Source organism: Rhineura floridana, chromosome 2 (assembly GCF_030035675.1).
Source record: "Rhineura floridana isolate rRhiFlo1 chromosome 2, rRhiFlo1.hap2, whole genome shotgun sequence".
Lineage (NCBI taxonomy): Eukaryota > Metazoa > Chordata > Lepidosauria > Squamata > Rhineuridae > Rhineura > Rhineura floridana.
In genome coordinates, this window is record NC_084481.1 from 174,731,826 (window position 1) to 174,753,939 (window position 22,114).

The following is a 22,114-nucleotide window of genomic DNA, read 5'->3' on the forward strand; positions in this document are numbered from 1 at the left end:
CGGGATCATCAGGAAAGGTATTGAAAATAAAAATGCTGATATCATAATGCCATTATACAAATCTATGGTGTGGCTGCATTTGGAATACTGTGTACCATTCTGGTCGCCTCACCTCAAAAAAGATGTTGTAGAGATGGAAATGTTTAGAAAAGGGCAACCAAAATAATCAACGGGAAGGAGTGACTCCCCTATGAGGAAAGATTGCAGCATTTGGGGCTTTTTAGTTTAGAGAAAAGGCGAGAAAGAGGTGACATGATAGAACTATATACAATTATGCATGGCATGAAGAAAGTGGATAGAGAAAAGTTTTTCTCCCTCTCTCATAACACTAGAACTCGTAGACATCCAATGAAGCTGAATCTTGGAAGATTCAGGACAAACAAAAGAAAGTACTTCTTCAAACAACACATAATTAAACCATGGAATTTGCTCCCACAAGAGGCAGTGATGACCACCAGCTTGGATGGCTTTAAAAGAGGATCAGTCAATTCATGGCTGCGTTTCAGTTCTCATATTGTTTCGGAAAGTGCGAATTTGATAAATTCTGCTTGAAATGTGAACTAAATCGAAATTCTCACCCATCCCTAGTCTACACTGACTGGCAGCGGCTCTCCAGGATTTCAGGTCGGGGTCTCTCCCAGCCTTGTCTGGAGATGGCAGGGATGGAACCTGAGATTTCTGCATGCAAAACAGTCTGCCCAGCCCTGTGGCCAGTGTGGGGCAAATGGGTGCATCCATCGCAGAGCTGTGTTTCCCCCCAATTTTTTTAAAATTATATTTTAAATTTGTGACATGACAGACAATGGCAGTATCCTTTTAAATAATGGTAGCTTGGTTTAAGAACTGATTTTTTTTAAAAAAAGGAAACAAACTCCACACAATTTTTAATGTCTTAGTTATAGCATAATCTATTTTGTTTGTTTTATACCTTTTGATATCCCCTTGCTGGCTATATTCTCAACACCTTTTTTATATGAAACAAAAAAATTCCAGTCATTTAATTCCTGATGTTCATACTAAATTTTCTATTAACTTATCAGAGCCCAGTATGTAAGTTACCACACTCTCTGCATGGAGGAGAAGTGAGGGGGAAGTGGGGGGGGATTGGCTGCAGCTATGCGGCTCTCCTCCAAATACCCCACCTAGAAATGCTGCCCAACCTAACAAGGAAGGCTGGCTACAGGGCTGGTTCTACCATGAGTTATAGCCCTTTTGGCTCCTGTGTTTCAGCTGTTATGGTTTCAGCTCTTGTAAAAACTTGGAGGTGAAGCTGAGGGATACCATGGAGACTGGGCTAGCAGCACAACCTCACTGGCTCTTTCTACATGTGGATCCTCTTAACATGAATTCACATGAAGAAGACTAGAGAGAAGGTCATATTATTTGATTTTCATGTAGACAAGTCACCACTGCCTGTCATATCAGCCTTAGCAGGGCCTAGGGTTGCCATATTGCCCGGTTAGCCGGGTTTTACCCGGATTCTATGCATGCCACCCGGTGCCCGGCTAGCCCCTTAGGTGGCCCGGATTCTCAGCTTTAATTAAAAAAAAAATTAAGTTTCTAGGTGGTCCGGTTCTCGAGATATACATAAAAACGTCAGCCGCCCCCGACTGTTAAATCTTTCTTTAAACAGTACTTTATACAGTACTACAGCACTTCCTAGCTTTAACCCCGCCCATTCAGGATTGCAGCCAATCAGGGATTGTGTTTCAGTTTCATTGACCTGAGGCTGTGTCTAGAAAACAAAATGGTGGTTTCACCCCGTTTATCTGAAAATCTCATAAATTGGGTAAGTATATACATTTCAGGTTTTTTTCCTCTTGTGTGCAGGAGTCAGATCTTGGGCAGTGTTTTGAAAACCTTCCCAATGCTTGCTTTTTGTAAAAGCAATGCTAATCCCATATGCCCAGAGTAAATCCCATTGAATTCAATAGGACTTACTTTTGAGTAGACATGGTTATGAATGTGCTCAAAATCAATGGGACTTTGGAGTGAATGTAAAAAAGAATTGTGTTTGTGTTCTAACTCTTTCTGCCCCCTTCTCCAGTCCTATTTTAAAGCAAGTAGGCAGGGCTTACTTAGGTATTACAGTTTTTATTCTGTAGGAAAGTAATACTGATTTTTTAAAAACTAATACTGATTTTTCTGCAATGACCAACTGGTTTGACAATAAACTATTATATGGGCTGTATGTATTTATACATCTGCAGTGTGTGCGTGTGTGTGTATGGAGTCTTTCCAACACCCCTGTGAGGTAGGGTTGGAAACCAAGGCAGCTCACAACAAGAAATAAAGCCATTTAAAATCCAATAACCATAAAAACAAGTATAAACAGTTGCAAAACAGCGTAAAGTGGCATGATTCGGAATTTTGGGTTGTGTGAATGAAGTTGCTTATCACTTGAGGTTGCATTTCTGTCCCTGTTTGAGTAAGCCCCACTGAATACACTGGGACTTGCTTCTGAATAAATAAACCTAGGATTGCAGTATAAATATCTTTACAGTTTGTGTAAATAATAAATATATTTGATAGTCATGCTTATATAAGTATTTCTTCATTTATCATATTTTTGGTTTTTGGTTAGGAATCCTGACTGGTTGTGAGATGCTTAGTTTTTGCCTTACTCATAGGAATCTTGTTGTGGTTGGTATAGGTATTACATTTAGGAAAGTGTTACTGCCTTCTGTGTTTTTTTTCCTATTTGCATTTCACTTATCTTTAACCTCACTCCGTTACAGCCATAGAAGCAACAGCAGCATATGCAAGATAATTAACTCCCATTAGTGATAAGAACAAGAATTTATAATTATTATTTCAATTAAAACAAGAGGCTTATCAATACTTTGAAGAGGACCAGATATTTATTTCTTTCTGAGCCCAGGACTGGGTCTTTCATGATGCCCGGGGGGGGGAGCAGGAGAGTAGTCGATAAGACAGACATCCTGGCATTGATAATCTAATTAGCAAGGTATGTGTGGGGTCGTTGCACACTTCCAGGCCCAGTTTCATTTTGAGTATGGAGGTGGAACCTGTGTAGATGTGGTTGATCAAAGGGAGAAGAAATTTTGAGTTAAGCAAAGCTCTGCTTTTATAAAACCTAAGAAACATATAGATACTTTGAATGTCTGAGTGCCTGCACCAGTGGAATACTGGAGGAACTTGTAAAACTTGCTGCAACAGTATTTAGAACTGAGCATGTGGTGTGAAAGACTCCTTTTCCTAACATTTTGGCTTCTTGTTTTTCTCCACCCACCACATCTTTGAAATATATCGTATATGGTTAACCGTACTGCTGCCCTGACTTACTTTATGTTTGTTGCTATTTTGTGTTTTTATTATGTTTTTATATTGATTGTGTATTTTTATTGTTTTTATTATATTTGTCAGCTGTGCTGAGCTCTGTTTTTAACAGCAAAAGGGCAGGGTATAAATTCTCTTAATCAATCAATAAATACTCCACAGTGTTGGAAACTGGAGTCTAGGCATTTAAGGCTGAAAATGTTGCTTTTAAAAAAAAGATTTCTCACATCTTTCCCCAGCTTTTGGTGGTAATTCCTGGGCACAAAAACAAAACAACTGGACAATCCAAATGTTAATATGCAAATATTTGCATAATATGAAAATAATATGCAAATAATTTGCATAATATGCAAATACTTTACATAATATGCAAATTAACCTGCCCGGATTTGTGTAACTGGAATATGACAACCCTAGCAGGGCCGGTTCTAAAAGGGGGCCAGGTGGGGGACTGACTGAGGGCCCCTGGGGCTACAGGGGCCCCTGGGGACCCCCTGCGCTCCCCTTCCGCAATCCGCAGCAGCAATCCTGCCGTGGATAGCAGGACAGGAGCTTCAGAGCTGCCCGCCATTCCCCCGCTTCACCGACCTTTCTCTGTGCTGTTTTTTGCGGCTGTGTGTGCTGTGCGTGCAGGTTTGCCATCAATCAAAATGGCAGCTGAGGTTTGGCAGAGGCTTCAGCCCCTTAGGGAAACCTCAGCTGCAATCTTGATTGATGGCAAACCTGCGCGTGCAGTGTGCGCTGCCAAAAAAAACAGCACAGAGAAAGGTAAGTAGAATGGGGGAATGGCGGGCAGCTTGGGATCTCCCGCCCTGTGATCCGTGGTACCAATCCTGCTGTGAACTGCAGAAGGGGAGTGCCGGGGCCCGGGACAGGCTGGTGCCCAAGGGCCCCGGCATGCCTGGGGCAGGCCCTGAGCCTTATTGACTCACCACCCTGATTTTATTTTTAAAGAAAAACACATTTCTAATTCTGCAAAGCCCAAATTTTGCAATTAGGATAAACAATGCAAGTTAAACAAAATCCTACACTTTTCTTAATAAACATATGTCTTTTTTTCCCCTTTCCTTTTTTCTTTGGCTCAGCATTGAGTGTAACTACTCAGACTAAATGTTAGAATCTCCCACAAAGACTAGGACAGCTATAACACAGAACACACAGAACCAAATGGTATCTACTCTGTGTTGCTTTCTCTTATGAAGCCTCAGCGGATTTTTGCATTTCAGCCAGTGTTACTGTTGATAAAAGGGTGACATTAAACAACAGGCAGTAAAACCCTGTTTGAAAAGACATATGATTTATGAGTATATAACAATTAGAAAAATGATTTACAAGTACTGGCTACTTTTTCATTAATGTAGGCACGATGTGAAATATGCTTGCTTATACATTGTTTTCCAGTTAGCATCTGATTAACAGCTAGAAGGATGAAAGCAAGACAAAATCCACTCTGAAATCTGGGAATGTAATTTTTTCCCCTTGCTCAGGGTACAACTGCTATTTGCCCCCAAATGTGCTGCTTACTGCAAACAACACAATCAGGGGCAAATATCAGCTTTTTCTTTGTACGGAGGGGGATTTTTGACAAGAAAGTGGTGCAAGGAGGAAAGCATTACACCCTCTTACTAGCATGCCATGGTCTTTAATCCATACTGGGGTCCTGTGCAGCTGTGTTTTTTTTCTTGAAAAATCAAGTAGTCAGCACCACACACACCATTTTCTTTAAAAGCACACTTAACTTAATGTATAGTTTGACCCAGAATCTTTGCCCTGTAATGTGTGGTGGGACAGAGCAAATACACATGAATGCCACAATCCATTGTATTTTCCAGTTCACACTTTGCATATGTACTGGTGTTTTTCATTCAATATTTCTCATGACATAGCAAAAGACAAGTAAAGCACTAGCATGTGGGTGTCCTGTGTGCATAAACTGACTTTCAGGAACTTTGAACATTGCATTCCTGTGCTCTACTGAAATTAATGGGACATAAGCATGTGTAACCCACTACCACACCTCTTATCGAAAGGAGGAATTGGGGGAGAGGGGACAGCGGAACTTCCACCCATGGTTGTACTAGCACAACTCTGAATTGCAAACATAAAGAAGGGAAATAAAACCAATGATCAAACCTAAATATTTTAAATTAAATACAATATATATCCAACTCATCTAAATGATGAGATTAACACTCAGTACTTTTTAAAACAATCTGTGTCCTGCCTGAACTTTAAGAACTCAGACTCAGACACGGCTGTGGTTTTATCTTTTATGGAAGTAAGAGAAAGTATCAGTTCAGTGAGTGTCATGAATCTACCTGCATCTTACTCAGAACTCAGCATCTCTCTAGGTCTAACTAGGCACAACTTCGCTGCACTAACACATTGACTCAGCAACTACTCCCCCCCCCCATTCGGCTTAAGTAAGGCTGGGCAGGCACCATACTTGCATGTGCTAACTGTCACTGTTGGGAGCACGCATGCAGGCGAAGACTCCGCCTCAACTGTGCCTGTTGAATTTCCTGCCACATTGGCCTCCAGGAGTGAGGTGAAGGTGGAGCCCCCATCACTGTCCCAACTTTCCCCTCGGAGGAGGGCTGCCTGCGGGCGACACAGGCACAGGGAGAGGGGGAGCCTCAGGCTGGAAACAACCTGCTGGTTAGGTTGACTCTCCGCAGGAGTATCCAGAGTTGCTGGAATTGAGCTGTCAAAGTCCAGAGTTGGGGCACCTTCTGAGTCCAACTCCCCACTCAGCCCCTCACCAGCTTGACCATCCTCCTCCTCCTCCTCTGCTTTGTTCTCATCAGTCCATCTCCCTCCATCAGGGCTCACGACAATCTGTTAACGATTGTTTTATAGCATCAAGTTAATTTTCCATATAAGAGATTGCAAATATCATCAGCACCCTTTGAATGCACAGAATAACAGACTAACTGAAATGGCTCACAATCCTATGGACTTGATGGTGTCCTTTGAAGAAAGCAAGGCCTTCTTCCCTTCCTACCTGAGTCCTGCAAAGAGTCAAAATCAGGCTTGTAAGTTCATAAAGTCTGCAGGACTTCCCAGCTCCTCTCTTCCTGGGCCAGGATGGACTGCTAGAATGTTCCAAGAGCAGCCATCCCACCCTGAAATGCTACATATTGAACACCAGCAGAACTTGGTGTGGTGGGGAAGGCCAGGCAGCATTGCATGCCTTGGTTCCTGATGCCGAGTGCTGCTGTTGCTTACTGAGAGGGCCAAGGTGCAGGGAGCTCACTGCAGTGTGGATGTGGTGGTGGAGCTGATCCTGCCACCATGCGTACACAGGGCTGAGCTCCCTGCACCTTGCCTTCCCCGTTGGTAAGTGGCAGTGGTGTTCTGCATCAGGAAGCCAGGTGCATAGTGCTGCCCTGCCTTTGCTGCACTACCAACCCCTGGTGCTGAGCTCACTCCAGCGGTCAAATCTAGGAAGAGAAGGAAATTGCCATACCGTATGCTGGTAAATAAATGCAGGCATGCTGGATATTTATTCAAGATGGCTACTGATGCAAGCTAGTCGTGGATGGTGTGGTAGGGTTGTGCCGCTCATCTGACCTCTTTCCAGCTAACTCACTGCTGCATATCAGGGGGAGGGAGGAAGTGGCAGTGAGGTCGGTGCAGGGCAAAAGTGCTAACAGAGCCAATCCATCCATCCATCCATCCATCCATCCATCCATCCATCCATCCATCCATCCATCCATCCATCCATTCAATTTATTGTACTAGCCAAAGGCGATGACAAATACATTAAAAACATAAAAACATACAGATGTATGTAAAAGTATACAGAAAACAAATTGTTGTTGCAACCAATAATATAAAAGAAGTTCAGAGTTACCATCAGCGAGCTCAGTTTAAGACTCTGAATCTCCCAAACAATTTGTAGCAATTTTATCTAGTTCTTTCTAATCTTTTTCTCAGCAAGTACAAAAAGAGCCACTTTGTATGTCACGTAACCATTAGTATAGCTCAGGAAGAATTGTACTGATTCTACAAGGGCATTCCCACTTACCTGAGACAACAGAGGTTTCAAGAATCTCTCTCTTGGGTGCCCATACAGGGGACAAATTAACATATAATCAACAATGTCCTCCACCTGACCTTGGTCGCAAATACACAATCTATTTTCACATGGCACCTTTTTGTAGCGTCCATCTAGTATTGCAGTTGGCATGACTCGGAAATGTAGTTCCATAAAAGCATTTCTTAGGGAAACTGGCATTAATGTTATCAAATAACTGGCTCTAAAATGTTCAGTTTTCACCGAAGAGAACCATGGGGAAAATCTGGAGATCTTGATTAATTCTAAGTCCCTTCTAGCATCTATCAAAAAAAGCCAGTCCCTTAAATGCCTCTTATCCATACCCAAGAGAGAGTTGAGAACAGAGCCAATCCTGTTCTCCTACCAGCAAGTTTGCACCCCATACCTCACCCTTGTCTTACCCCTCTCCCTCTCCTTTATACAGATAGATCCCCTTAACATGAATACACATGAATGCAATTTTTAATGCCCGATCCATCTGCCTTATATTGCCCTCCAGGAGTTGTAGCATTCAAGTCCTCCCAAAACCAACACACCCAGGAAAAAAAGAGGGTTTTATACTGTATGTTGGGGAAGGACAGCCAGAAACAACCAGAAGCACTGACCCAACTAGAGAAGAGCCTCACCAAACAAAAGGCTGTTTGGTTGGATGATCTGATTGAGTTGTTTTGCAGTGAACATTGAGAGTTTCAAAAAAAAAGTTTCCGTGAGAATAAGGGGTTAACACAGAATCCATAGAATCATAGAGCTAAAAAGGATTAGTCCCTTGCTCAATATAGGATGTGTAAGCAGGAGGCAACTATGCTACCTCTGACAGATGGCTGTCTGGTCTCTGCCTAAATACCATAAGAGAAGGAGAGTCAACCACCCCAAGGCAGTCTGTTCCACGATAGCACAGCTATAATTATAATTATATTAACTTTATATCCCACCCTTCCTCCCAAAGGGAACACAGACCAACAAACAAATGACATCTTAAAAACAAAACATCTTTAAAATAATTCCTATACAGATGCAGATTAGGATATCTACTTAAAAGGTTTGTTGAAAGGAGGTCTTCAGTAGGCACTGAAAAGACAACAGAGATGGCACCTGTCTAATATTTAAGGGGGGGGATTCCAAAGGGTAGGTGCCACAACACCAAAGGTCAGCTTCCTATGTTTTGTGGAACAGGCTTCCTAATGAGATGGTATCTGCATGAGGCTGTCACCTGCAGAGTGCAGTAATGGATTGGGTGTATAAGGGGTGAGCTCCTCTGTTTCCCTGCAATTTTAGTCCATTGGTTGTAGTCCTGCTGTCTGGAGTAGCAGAGAACAAATCTGCTTCATCTTCTGTGTAGTAGCCCTTCAGATATTTGCAGACTTCTACAAGACTTGCCACCCTGGGCTCCTATTGGGAGGAAGGCTGGGATATAAATCATCATCGCCACCATCATCATCTTCCCTTAATCTCTTCTCCAAGCATACACATCTGCTTTAACCATTCTTCGTAGGACTTAGGTTTCCAGAATCTTCACTATGACGTTCCCACCTTAGGGTGGGGGCGTGTTTGCTTTCACCCCATATGAGTTAGAAGGCTTGGGAGGTCTACTCCCGATTGGGTGAGGGAGTAGGGTGAGGCCACGTCACGCCTCAATGGGAGGGGGAGGGGAGCGGTAGTATTTAATGCTGCTCCCCCTCCCTAACTCTTCTCCTCGTGTTCGTTCGCACCTGCCCTCCCTCCCTATGGCAGTAAGGGCTTTGCCTGTCGCCAGTGGGGCTGAGTAGGAATTTTTTGGTTGGGCCCCGCTTTTAGGAGCCCTTCACGTTTTGCCTACTTTATACTGTGGGGATAATTTGTTTGGCTTTCAGGGAGTGGTGTGGTGATGGGCAGTTTTGGCATTGAGTTCGGGCAGGTGAGGAATTTGATGGAGAGAGAGGTAGGTATCCTGAGGCAATTTTGGGTAAGGACACCCCTCAGGAATCTTGCAGGACTTCGGTCTGCGGATAACTGGTGGGTGCCCCCGTGGATTGTCATGCACATTGGGGTGAACACGGGCACAGCGGGGCCAGGATGCGCATGGCAGACCGCTCCCAAGGTTCACTGGGCAAGGAGGGAGTCTTGGCCCATATCCTTGCATCAGAGCCCACAGCTACCAGCTGTGATACATGCCCAGGAGACTGGGGGGATTCAATCCCCACCAGAATAGTGGAATTCCTCACCTGCCCGGGGGTTATAAGCAGTTATTAATTATGATTGGATATGTTTGAATTTGGATTCAGATTATGTTATATTTAATAAATATAACATTTAAACCAATGCCACGTCTCACAAGTCTTCTTTGGTGGGTGTGGGGGCAATCCTGGTTGCTGTTTTCTGAACACACTCTGCTTCAACCTTTGCCAACTTGGTGCCCTCCAGACATTTTGGACTATACTCCCATCAAGCTAGCCAGCACAAGCTGGTCAGGGCTGAGGGAAGCTGTAGTCCAAAACATCTGGAGGGCACTAGGTTGGTGAAGGCTGCTCTATTCTGTCAATGTTCTTCCTAAAATGTGGTGTCCAGAACTGGACACAGTACTCTATATGTGACCTGGCTAGCGCAGAATAGAATGGAAGTATTACTATTAAAGAACTTTTATGTGCGTGCCTACAAAGCAGCTAGTTTTTAGCTCACACAGTTTTACTGAGACTTTCAACAAGCGGTTCCTCAATATAAAGGGTCTGATATTCAAGAATTTGGTGCATACCTCTTTCAAGCATCAAGCATCAGCTTGAAACTTAGCTGCACATGTGCAGAACACCTCTCCAGCAGATCATGTTTGATTTATGATGAATCCAAGAACTTTGAATTGGACAATTTGAAATCCCGTACTGGGCAATTATCAACTGACAACATTAGTAGTGGAGGAGAGGATTCACAGCTCAGTAGTAGTCATTTTATATACACTTCCATTATATAAGGTGCTCTAATTTCTAATACTTTAATTCCAGTCTAGTTATGTGTTCTCGATGCAACAACTCTGATGCATCTGATCAGGATTCCTCTCTTTAATATTCAAAGTCAATATTATTCTTATTTTACACATTATGACCGAGGCTGACATACTTGCTCAAGGTCACTCAGTAAATTTATTGCTGAGCAGAGGTTTGAATCTGGTCTTCCCAGGTCCACAAAACCACACTGCAAATATTGAAGTATTATATATTTGAGAAGGTTGGTTTGTTTTTCATAAGTGATATGTGTGTTTGTATCTGTTTATAGCAGTAGAACCAAGTCTTCACTGTAAATGTCTTCAATGTAAAGACATTGCTGATCATATAGATTTATCTCTGTGCTGTGCTGTGGAGTTGTTCAAGTAGACGCTGAAATTGTGTTAAGATGTTTTTGCAAGAAATGAGAGTTTGCAAAAAGTACACTCTGGGCAGGCTACTCTGGAAGCCAACATAAGTTGGCTTGGCAAGTATCTGGAGATGGGAAGAAAGAAGAACTGGGATTTTTTAAAAGAAACTTTTTTGTTATGAGTCCCCAGTTTAACAATCAGAAAAACCTTCATCCCATTCCACCCCATCCCCAGCTGATGTGAATAATGAGATATAGAAGCAGAAATAATCTGAATTTCCTTTAAATTATTTTCATTATTATTTTTCAACAACAACCTTGATTTGGGAGCAACCTTGATTTGGGAAGAGAATAATTTCCAAGCTTGCCCAGTTCTATGGAATTTTTTTCTAAGGCTGAACTGGTATTTTTGCCCCCCTGCCCCCACCCCTTTAGACTTCCTCTTCAAAACCTGCCTTTATGAGAGACCCGTGTTATTAAATAGCCGGCTGCACCGATTATTTCTCCTGCTTTGAGTGGCATTTCTCACCCCACCAATCATTACCCAAACACACTTTGCTGCTAATTTCCTGGAAGATTTGAATGTTCTTCTTTCAAGGTCATATCAAAGGATAGTTTAAAGAGCTTTTCGCCCCCCTGTAAAATATGTATATTTACAAGAGCACGCATAAATGGTCACCAGGGAAGATAAGCTATCAGAGAGTAAAGAGATGTCTTTCCTTATACAGTTCACACACCAGTGAAGCAGATAAAATTGGTTTTGTACCTAGCCTATGAATACACTGTTAGGGACTCTGTCCTGAAAATTGATCTATACTACTGAGATAAAATTGAATGCATCTCTTTTCATAAATATCTAACTGTGGCATCAGAATGTGATGGTGCCTGCCTAAATACCCATCAGCTGCAGTTCCAGCAGGTAGCGCAGTGATTCATTACCTTGCAGCAATCATGTGCAGAAGGGACCATAGAGTCTGGCTATGTGCAAACATTTCTAGGGTTAATTCAAACGTCACAAATCCCATGTGGAAGACACAGAAAAACACTCCTTCATGGTGGAATGCTGTTTTGCATGGGGCATGGACTATTCTTAGAGAAAGTTACCAATACCAGGAGATGAGTGCCTTTGAACGGAGACTCTGTGAAAGATTGCAACTCTGTTCATATTGGAGGTATGGTGGGGGCAGGGATTGCACTGACCAATCCCGCCTCCAAGCCCATCCTGCTTTCATGAGTTGGATGCAACCTAGAACTGATGCACATGTGCACACTCATAGGTCCAATGACCTGTGCAATCCTTACCCAGACAGAGGGGCAATTTTTGCAGTTTATTAGGTTTATGCACTTTGAGCTCTATATGCATGTATGCGCGCATGCACACACACACACACACACACACACTATTTACACATTGTGTCCAGTGTTTGGAGGCAAGCTAGGTGGGGCAGCAAGATTGCACACCCTGTGGTGACTCTAAACAGATTATCTATTACAGTAGGGCCCCGCTAATACGGCGGGTTAGGGACCAGACCCCCGCTGTAAAGTGGAAATCGCCGTAAAGCAGGGCCCCATAGACTATAATGGGCTGCGTTGCGCAAAAATGATGTCAAAATGGCGTGCGATGGAAAACCCCTGGCGTATTAGTGGGACAAGCGCTGTAAGAGCGGGGCCTTTCCCTAATTGAAAACTGCCGCATGAATGAAGCGCTGTAAAGCGGAACGCCGTAAAGTGGGGCCCTACCGTATACTCTATTCAGTATAATAGATCCTTAGAATGACTGTAGATACAAGTCGAACAGCTTGATCTTGCAGCTCTGCCTCTGCAATAAGGAGCAACAAGAGGCCTGCAAAAAGCAGGGAAGCTTTCTCTGTGGTTCAGATTTCTAATTTGTGATTATTAGAGAAAGCTGCATGACTATTCATGAAATCTTAAATATGTGTTTAATTTTAATAGCAAAAGCACCCAATATTCAGTAACTTGTCTCCCACTGAGCAGCCATGCACATTTTTACATTCCCACTCTTCCTTTCCTTGTCTCTGTTGCATGTCATGTAGGGTTGCCATATTCCAGTTCCACAAATCTGGGCAGGCTAATTAGCATATTATGCATATTATGTAAACTATCTGCATATTATTTGCATATTGTGCAAATTATTTGCATATTACTATTTGGATTGTCCAGTTGTTTTGCTTTTGTGCCTAGGAATTACCACCAAAAACTGGGGTGGGGAAAGATGTGAGAAATCTTTTTTTTAAAAGCAACATTTTCAGCCTTAAATGCCTAGACTCTAGATTTCCAACACTATGGAATATTGATTGATTGATTAAGAGGATTTATATCCTGCCTTTCTGCTGTTAAAAACAGAGCTCAGCACAGCTGACAAATATAATAAAAACAATAAAAATGCACAATCAATATAAAAACATAATAAAAACACAAAATAGCAACAAACATAAAGTAAGTCAGGGCAGCAGTACGGTTAACCATTACATATACGATATATTTCAGAGATGTGGTGGGTGGAGAAAAACAAGAAGCCAAAATGTTAGGAAAAGGAGTCTTTCACACCACATGCTCAGTTCTAAATACTGTTGCAGCAAGTTTTACAAGTTCCTCCAGTATTCCACTGGTGCAGGCACTCAAAGTATCTGTATGTTTCTTAGGTTTTATAAAAGCAGAGCTTTGCTTAACTCAAAATTTCTCCCTTTGATCAACCACATCTACACGGTTTCCACCTCCATACTCAAAATGAAACTGGGCAACAACCCCACACATACCTTGCTAATTAGATTACCAAAAAAATAACTGAAAAATCAGTATTAGTTTTTTAAAAAATCAGTATTAGCACATTCATAACCATGTCTACTCAAAAGTAAGTCCTATTGAATTCAATGGGATTTAATCTGGGCATATGGGATTAGCATTGCTTTTACAAAAGCAGGTATTGGGAAGGTTTTCAAAACACTGCCCAGGATCTGACTCCTGCACACAAGAGGAAAAAAAAAACCTGAAATGTATATACTTACCCAATTTATGAGATTTTCAGGTAAACAGGGGGGGAAACCACCATTTTCTGGCATTGCAATGAGGTTTTCTAGACATTGCCTCAGGTCAATGAAACTGAAACACAACCCTGGCTTCACTGATTGGCTGCAATCCTGAACGGGCGGGGTTAAAGCTAGGAAGTGCTATACAGTACTGTTTAAAGAACGATCTAACAGTCGGGGGGCGGCTGACATTTTTATGTATATCTCGAGAACCGGACCACCTAGAAACTTAGTTTTTTTTAATTAAAGCTGAGAATCCGGGCCACCTAAGGGGCTAGCCGGGCGCTGGGTGGCATGCAAAGAATCCGGGTAAAACCCGGCTAACCGGGCAATATGGCAACCCTAATGTCACGGGCATGGTCTATTGTGCAGAAAAAAACAGTTGGGCCAGCAATGTTGCTGGAGATTTCCCTTTGTTTCGTCTTACTGGACTAGCTCACTCTACAGACCTGATCCACCTGTACAAACCTAAGCTGAACGGCCTAGGAAATCTTTATAAAAGTGTCAGGGTATGTATAAGATTCAGGATCCATAGGCGGGTGGACTGGGGTGTGTGTGCCACAGGCAGTTCAGACAAAACCCACTGTTGGCCCGAGCAAACACATAAGGATTATTCACAGCTAGAAACTGTTTGGGACTTTATTGACTAAGACAAAGACAAAACTTCAGTTGTAATGGGCTGTTGAGGAAATCTGAGAAACGCCTTGCTGTCATGGGCACTGGGCCACTCTTTTAGAGGCACCATCTCTTCTTTCTATGGCAGGCTTTACATGCAATATAATCATTTCATATCTTTTACAAAAACTAATACAGAGAGACAGGGTATAACACAATCCAGGTATGGGGTACCTTTGGCCCTCCAGATATTGTTGGACAGCTGCCATCAGCCTCAGCCAGTGTGGCCAATGGTCAGGGATAATGGGAGTTGTCCCACAACATCTGAAGTGCCACAGCTTCCCCATCCCTGACCTAGTTTTTAGTACTATATCCTGACATTCATCCAAGGATATGTTCCCATTCTCAGAGGATTATGCCTTTCATGAACAATAACATTCTCATTCCCTGTGTACTTTCATACGGTCCAAATGAATCCAGATTGGCCTGACATGGATCCATACTTGGGTGAGTTTTATGCCATGTCAGTTTCATGTTGATGGAGGTGATTGGTGACACTTGTTTCTGTAGAGGGGACAACACCATTCAATGGTGACCTTGCAAATCTGGATCAGAGTAGTTATTTAGTCCTTTTTTTTTTAATGCTCCCACCTTGAGACCCAAAATCTCGCCTAACTAAAAGCTATACTTCCTCTTCTTTGCTAGTACATAATCATGGAGCAGGTGAATAAGTTTCCATCTTATTTTTGTTGCAAATATAAGTATACAATTGTAGTGTACTTCTAGCAGCAGCAATAGAACATAGCCACTATTCTCTAAGCATGAGGACATTATTATGGTGTTTGAGCTATGTCAAATTTTAAAAGAGCCTTGCAAATAAAGCCAGAAAGGCAAAAATAAAAATCCATATTTTGGGGGCACTGTTTTATGACAGGCTCAACAGAATGTAAAATGCTTTCCAGAATGACTGTCCTGGACTAACTATACAACTGCTAAATCAACATAGGGTAAATGAATTCTTTTGGGGGGTTGGGATGGTCTGCATTTGGTGACCTTGTGAAAGTACCTATGGAGTACTTGCTGCTGTATTGCACAGTAATTTGCCATGCACCTGGGCACCATGGATTTCAGAGCAGGGTTTATATTAGTGCATGTCCACAAAATGGACTTCACCAAGAACATTTTAGAACATGAGAAGACCCCTGGTGGATCATACCAAAGACCACTAGTATTATTGTTGTTGTTATCTTCATTCATATCCTGCCTTTTTCCCAGAACTGGGACTCAAGATGGCTTACAAAAATTAAAACATATACAGTTAAAAACAGATAAATAAAACAGAGAAGTTACAGTTAAAATGTAATTAAACTATAAAATTAAAACCAATTAAAACATAGTAATTAAAAAAACACAAAATACAAAAATAGCACCCTATTTAATAGCCCTTGAAGTCAGTTCCGAAAAGCCTGTTGGAACAGGAAAGTCTTCATTGGTTGGCGGAAGGACAGCAGGGAGGGAACCAGTCTAACCACTCTAGTTCCAGAGCCTGGGGGCAGCCACCAAGCAGGCTCTTTTCCGTGTTCCCACCAGACATGCCTGTGAGGGTGGTGGGAATGAGAGAAGGGCCTCCCCCAATGATCACAGGGCTCAGACAGGCTCATATGGGAAGAATATAAACAAGTGTAAAATTATGCATATTGGAGCAAAAAATCTTAATTTCACATACACGTTCATGGGGTCTGACCAGGAGAGAGACCTTGGGGTTGTAGTGGACAGCACGATGAAAATGTCAACCCAGTGTGCGGCAGCTGTGAAAAAGGCAAATTCCATGCTAGTGATAATTAGGAAAGGTATTGAAAATAAAACAGCCAATATCATAATGCCATTGTATAAATCTATGGTGCGGCCGCATTTGGAATACTGTGTACAGTTCTGGTCGCCTCATCTCAAAAAGGATATTATAGAGTTGGAAAAGGTTCAGAAGAGGGCAACCAGAATGATCAAGGGGATGGAGCGACTCCCTTATGAGGAAAGGTTGCAGCATTTGGGGCTTTTTAGTTTAGAGAAAAGGCGGGTCAGAGGAGACATGATAGAAGTGTATAAAATTATGCATGGCATTGAGAAAGTGGATAGAGAAAAGTTCTTCTCCCTCTCTCATAATACTAGAACTCGTGGACATTCAAAGAAGCTGAATGTTGGAAAATTCAGGACAGACAAAAGGAAGTACTTCTTTACTCAGCGCATAGTTAAACTATGGAATTTGCTCCCACAAGATGCAGTAATGGCCACCAGCTTGGATGGCTTTAAAAGAAGATTAGACAAATTCATGGAGGACAGGGCTATCAATGGCTACTAGCCATGATAGCTGTGCTCTGCCACCCTAGTCAGAGGCAGCATGCTTCTGAAAACCAGTTGCCGGAAGCCTCAGGAGGGGAGAGTGTTCTTGCACTCAGGTCCTGCTTGCAGGCTTCCCCCAGGCACCTGGTTGGCCACTGTGAGAACAGGATGCTGGACTAGATGGGCCACTGGCCTGATCCAGCAGGCTCTTCTTATGTTCTTACAGTCCTTCAGATAGCTTGGACCCAAGCCATGTAGGGCTTTGTAGGTCATAACCAGCACTTTGAATTGTGCTCGGAAACAGACAAATAACCAGTGGAGTTGTTGAACAAGGGAGTCATCCCTGTAACCAGCTCCAGTTAACAATATGGCTGTGGGTATTTGGACCAGCTGAAGTTTCCGAACATTCTTCAAAGGCAGCCCCACATAGAATGTGTTCCAGTAATCCAAATGGGATGTGACTAAGGGAAGTGAACCGTAGCCAGATCGGACATCTCTGGGAATGAGAGCAGTTGGTGCACTAGTTTTCATTGTGCAAATGCACTCCTGGCCACCCCTGAAACATGAGCATTCAGTCTCAGGGCTGAGTCCAGGAGTACCCCCAAACTATGACTGCAAAGCTGCATTTCTGTTCACTTGTACATTAAAAGTCAAACTGAGCTGAATGTCTCCCCAATCCGCATCCCTGTCATGGAATTTGCATTTGTTACAGCTTCTGCAAACTGGGTCAACATTGTCAATATTTTCATTAAACTATACATTGTGACCCCAAGATCTCTTTCCTGGTCAATTACCACTAGTTCAGACTCCATCAGTGTATCTATGGTTAGCATTTTTCCCAAAAAATGTGCAAAAAATTATTCTGGATTCTTTATAACATGTGTAGGAAGTCTGCTACTTAAATTTTAAAAGACTACCATTAATGATAATCAATGGGGTTTTCTTTTTATTTATTTCTACTTATTATTTTATTTATATTCTGCCCTTCCTCCAAGCAGGAGCCCAGGGCGGTAAACAGAAGAGTTAAAAACACTTAAAACATCATAAAAACAGATCTTGAAATACATTAAAACAAAACAATGTTAAAAACATTTTTTTAAAAAAGCTTTAAAAACATCTTTAAAAAAGGTTAAAACGTTATTTAAAAAACGTATTAACAAACAGTTCTAACACAGACGCAGACAGGGATAGGTCTCAACCTAAAAGGGTTGTTGAAAGATGAAAGTCTTCAAAAGGCACCAAAAAGTTAGCAGAGAGGGTTCCTGCCTAATATTCAAGGGGAGGGAATTCCACAGGGTAGGTGCTGCCATACTAAAGGTCTGTTTCCTATATTGTGCAGAACGAACCTCCTGATAAGATGGTATCTGCAGGAGGCCCTCACCTGCAGAGCGCAGTGATCAACTGGGTATATAAGGGGTGAGATGGTCTTTCAGGTATCCTGGTTCCAAGCTGTATAGGGTTTTGTACACCAAAACTAGTACCTTGAACTTGCTCAGTAGCAAATGGGCAGCCAGTGCAATTCTTTCAGCAGTGGGGTGACATGTTGGTGATACCCTGCCACAGTGAGCAGTCTCGCCACCACATTTTGCACCAGCTGCAGCTTCCGGACCAACCTCAAGGGCAGCCCCACATAGAGCACATTACAGTAATCCAGCTGGAGGTTACCAGTGCGAGGACAACAGTGGTCAGGCTATCCCGGTCCAGAAATAGCCGCAGCTGTCTTACCAGCAAAAGCTGGTAAAAGGCGCTCCTAACCACGGAGGTCACCTGGGCCTCTAGTGACAAAGATGGATCTAGGAGCACCCCCAGACTACAAACCTGCTCTTTCAGAGGGAGTTCCACCTCATCCAAAGCAGGCAACTGACTAATTATCTGAACTCAAGAACCACCAACTCACAGCGTCTCCATCTTGCTCGGATTCAGATTCAGTTTATTGGCCCTCATCCAGCCCACCACTGAGTCCAGGAAGAGGTCCAGGGCTTGCACGGCTTCTCCCAATTCAGATGTTACGGAGAAATAGAGTTGGGTATCATCAGGATATTGCTGACACCTTGCCCCAAATCTCCTGATGACCGCCCCCAAGGACTTCATATAGATGTTAAACAGCATGGGGGACAAGATGGTACCCTGAGGCACCCCACAGCACAACTGCCAGGGGGCCAAAAGACAGTCACCTAATGCTATTCTCTGCGAGCGACCTGGAGATAGGATCGGAACCACTGTAAAACAGTGCCTCGAATTCCCATCTCACCAAGTCAGCCCAGAAGGATACCATGGTCAATGGTATCAAAAGCCGCTGAGAGATCAAGTAAGAATAACAGGGTCACACTCCCCCTGTCCTTCTCCCGATAAAGGTCATCCATTAGGGTGACCAAGGCCGATTCAGTCCCATAACCAGATCTGTTTTATCCAAGAGTACTTGCAATTGCTGCGTCACAGCCCTCTCAATCACCTTCCCTAAAAAGGGGGTATTTGCAACCGGTCGGTAGTTGTCACAAACCAATGGGCCCAGGGTGGGCTTTTTCAGGAGTGGTTGGATCACTGCATCTTTTAAGGCACCTGGAACCACTCCCTCCCACTCGGTCAGACCCCCTTGGCAAGATTTAATAAGCCAAGAAGGGCAAGCGCAGAGAGAACCTTGTCCACGTCATCAGGCTGCATCAACTGAAACCGTTCCCAAGAAGTTGCAGCAGACGTTGCACTGGACATCTCATTGCGGACTACAGTAGATGTGGATGGGGCATCAAGACTGCTATGGAGGTGAGCAACTTTACCCTCAAAGGGCCTTGCAAACAATTCACAGTGGGCCTCCAAAGGGTCTAAAACTCCATTTCCTAGAGTTGATCTCAACAGACCCCTGACAATACAGAAAAGCTCCACTGGACGGCTACTTGAGGATGTGATGGAGGTAGAGAAGTGGGCCTTCTTTGCCACCCTCACTGCCACACAGTAGGCATGGTTATGTTTTACTCGTGCCCGATCAGCCTCATAGTACATCTTTCGCCACTTGTGCTCTAGTTGTCGTCCAGCCTGTTTCATTGCCCTTAGCTCACTGGTGTACCAAGGTGCAAACTGGGCTCCACAATGCCGGAAAGGGCACTCGGGGGCATCCGTGTCAAGAGCCCACTGCGCCTTGCTGTTCCATAGCTTGACAAGGGCAACAGGGTCATCTGTTCTATCTGCTGGGAACTCCCCCAGGGCATTCAGGAATCCTGTGGATTCCATTAGGCTCCAGGGGCGGACCATCTTAATCTGTCCACCATCCCTGCAGGGAAGGATCGGAGCCATAAGTCTAAACTTCTTCAGGAAGTCATCTGACCATGACAATGGGGTGACATCCACTCCCCTATCTCCAGACCACCCCTTTCTCCATCTGGAGCAAAAACCAAGCCGAGGGTGTGCCCTGCCCTATGTGATGGGCCAGTAACAACTTGAGACAGCCCCATGGTCATCATGGAGGCCATGAAGTCCCGAGCTGGAGCACTAGAGTCGGAACATTAGCCTCAGCGTGGACATTGAAATCACCCAGCACTATCATTCTGGGCTCCTCCAACACCACCGCCAAGAAGGCCTCTGCCAGCTTGGTCAGAGAAGCTGCCGGGCAGCAGGTGGATGGTACAGCACCAGCAACCCTAGTTTACTGTCTCCTTGGCCTGACACCAGGTGCAGGCCCTCACAGCCAGCTCCAAGACAGAGTGGTTCCTGGTGACAGAGATGGAAGTTCTGTAGACCACAGCAACTCCCCTCCGCCATCCCTGCAGCCTGTGCTGGTATTGCACCAAGTATCCAGGTGGGCAAAGTTGGGTCACACATGCACCTGGTTTACTACTGGGTGATGAGGGCTGGGCTGGGTTGGTGAGAGTCGCCACTCATTCTTCGTTTTACATTTAAATAGTACATTTTAATGTGTACTATTAATATTTATTGATGTATTTTGCTGCTATTTTGATTATTTTTGTTTGATTCCATTGTATTATTCTATTTATATATTCTCTGATTGTTTTATTATTATGTACACCGCCCAGAGAGCCCTTGGGCTTAGGGCGGTATATAAATTAAATAAATAAATAAATAAATAAAATAAATTAAACAACTGAGGTGCTGGCTGGGGGAAAGAGACTTAAATATCTTACCTTCTGTCGATTTCTACTAACTCTTTTTATCTAGATCCACTTACTGAAATCCGAGGCCTATGGTCTTGTTTAATATCAGCCAGTAATAAAGAGCTCTCCAGCTAAATACAGCTATATTCTAATATTAACTGCCGCTCTTGAAGCATTCATTGTGCAAAGGGGAGTCTAAACCCTTCAATGTCAAGGCATTTAGAGGCACTCTAGCATCAATCAAGTTCTGCGTCCAGTAAGTGCCTGCTTGCATTTACATGAAATATTCATACTGCATTCCGTTTTGCTTTTCTCTCTCCTAATCATCACTTTTAGGAAGAAGCTACAATCATCTCAGTTAGGGGAGGGCGTTATTGGATGTGTGGTACCTTTCAATGTCAGGCTTCCTGCAGATAGCTAGTTTTGTAATGAGGCAGCACGCCCTGTATAGACCACCAAAGGTCTTCCTCACACAGCCTTGCCTTATTATCATGTACAATTCATCTTCGAGTATACAACTTAGACCAAATAAAAGTAATTAATTAGCCATAACAACCCTGTCAAATAGCTGTTTTGAATGTTGACAGAAAAGTAACATTTCTTTAAAATGAACAAGATTTCTCTCTCTTCTCCTCCAGCCCCATTCCTGTCCCCAAAATAGCAGATGGAAGGCCTCCTTTTCCAATTGTGTTAATTATATAAGCTGCCTTTTAATTCCCTCTCCCTCTCTTTTTGACCATAGCTGATATGTTTCAAACTGAAAATCATTCTTTTGCAAATATATCTTGAGAGGTTGTGCGTTTGTACAGTGCTTTGAAAACATAAAGCAAAATGTTTTCTCTTATTATACCACAACATCACCAAATAACAACAGCAGCAGATATCTAGAGCAAGGTCCCGCTTAGGATGCACTTCATTTAGAATACAACTAAGGTGACTTTATTTGTGGTTTTTAAACAAATGATTGGAATAGCAATGAAGTATTATTTAGGGCTCGGCCATACTACCTGAACACACCTGATCCCATCTGATCTCAGAAGCTAAGCAGGGTCAGGCCTGGTTAGTACTTGGATGGGAGACCGCCTGGGAATACCGGGTGCCATAGGCTTAGAGGAAGGCAATGGTAAACCACCTCTGAAACCTCTTACCATGAAAACCCTATGAATATAGACAAAAAAGATTCATAGGGTAGCCACAAGTAATAATCAACTTGAAGGCATATAACAACAACAACAATTATTTAGGGCATCTGGAAAACCATAGGTACATTACAATATTTTCTGAATAAACAGTTTAAAAGCCTTCTCCATCACATTCAGTATATAAGTAGA

At 43.1% G+C, this 22,114-nt stretch overlaps 1 pseudogene; it reads left to right on the forward strand.

Annotated features, from left to right (window-relative positions):
- The first annotated feature begins 21,775 nt into the window (after positions 1-21,775).
- LOC133378482 (5S ribosomal RNA) lies at positions 21,776-21,891 on the forward strand (annotated as a pseudogene).
- Positions 21,892-22,114: the final 223 nt, after the last annotated feature.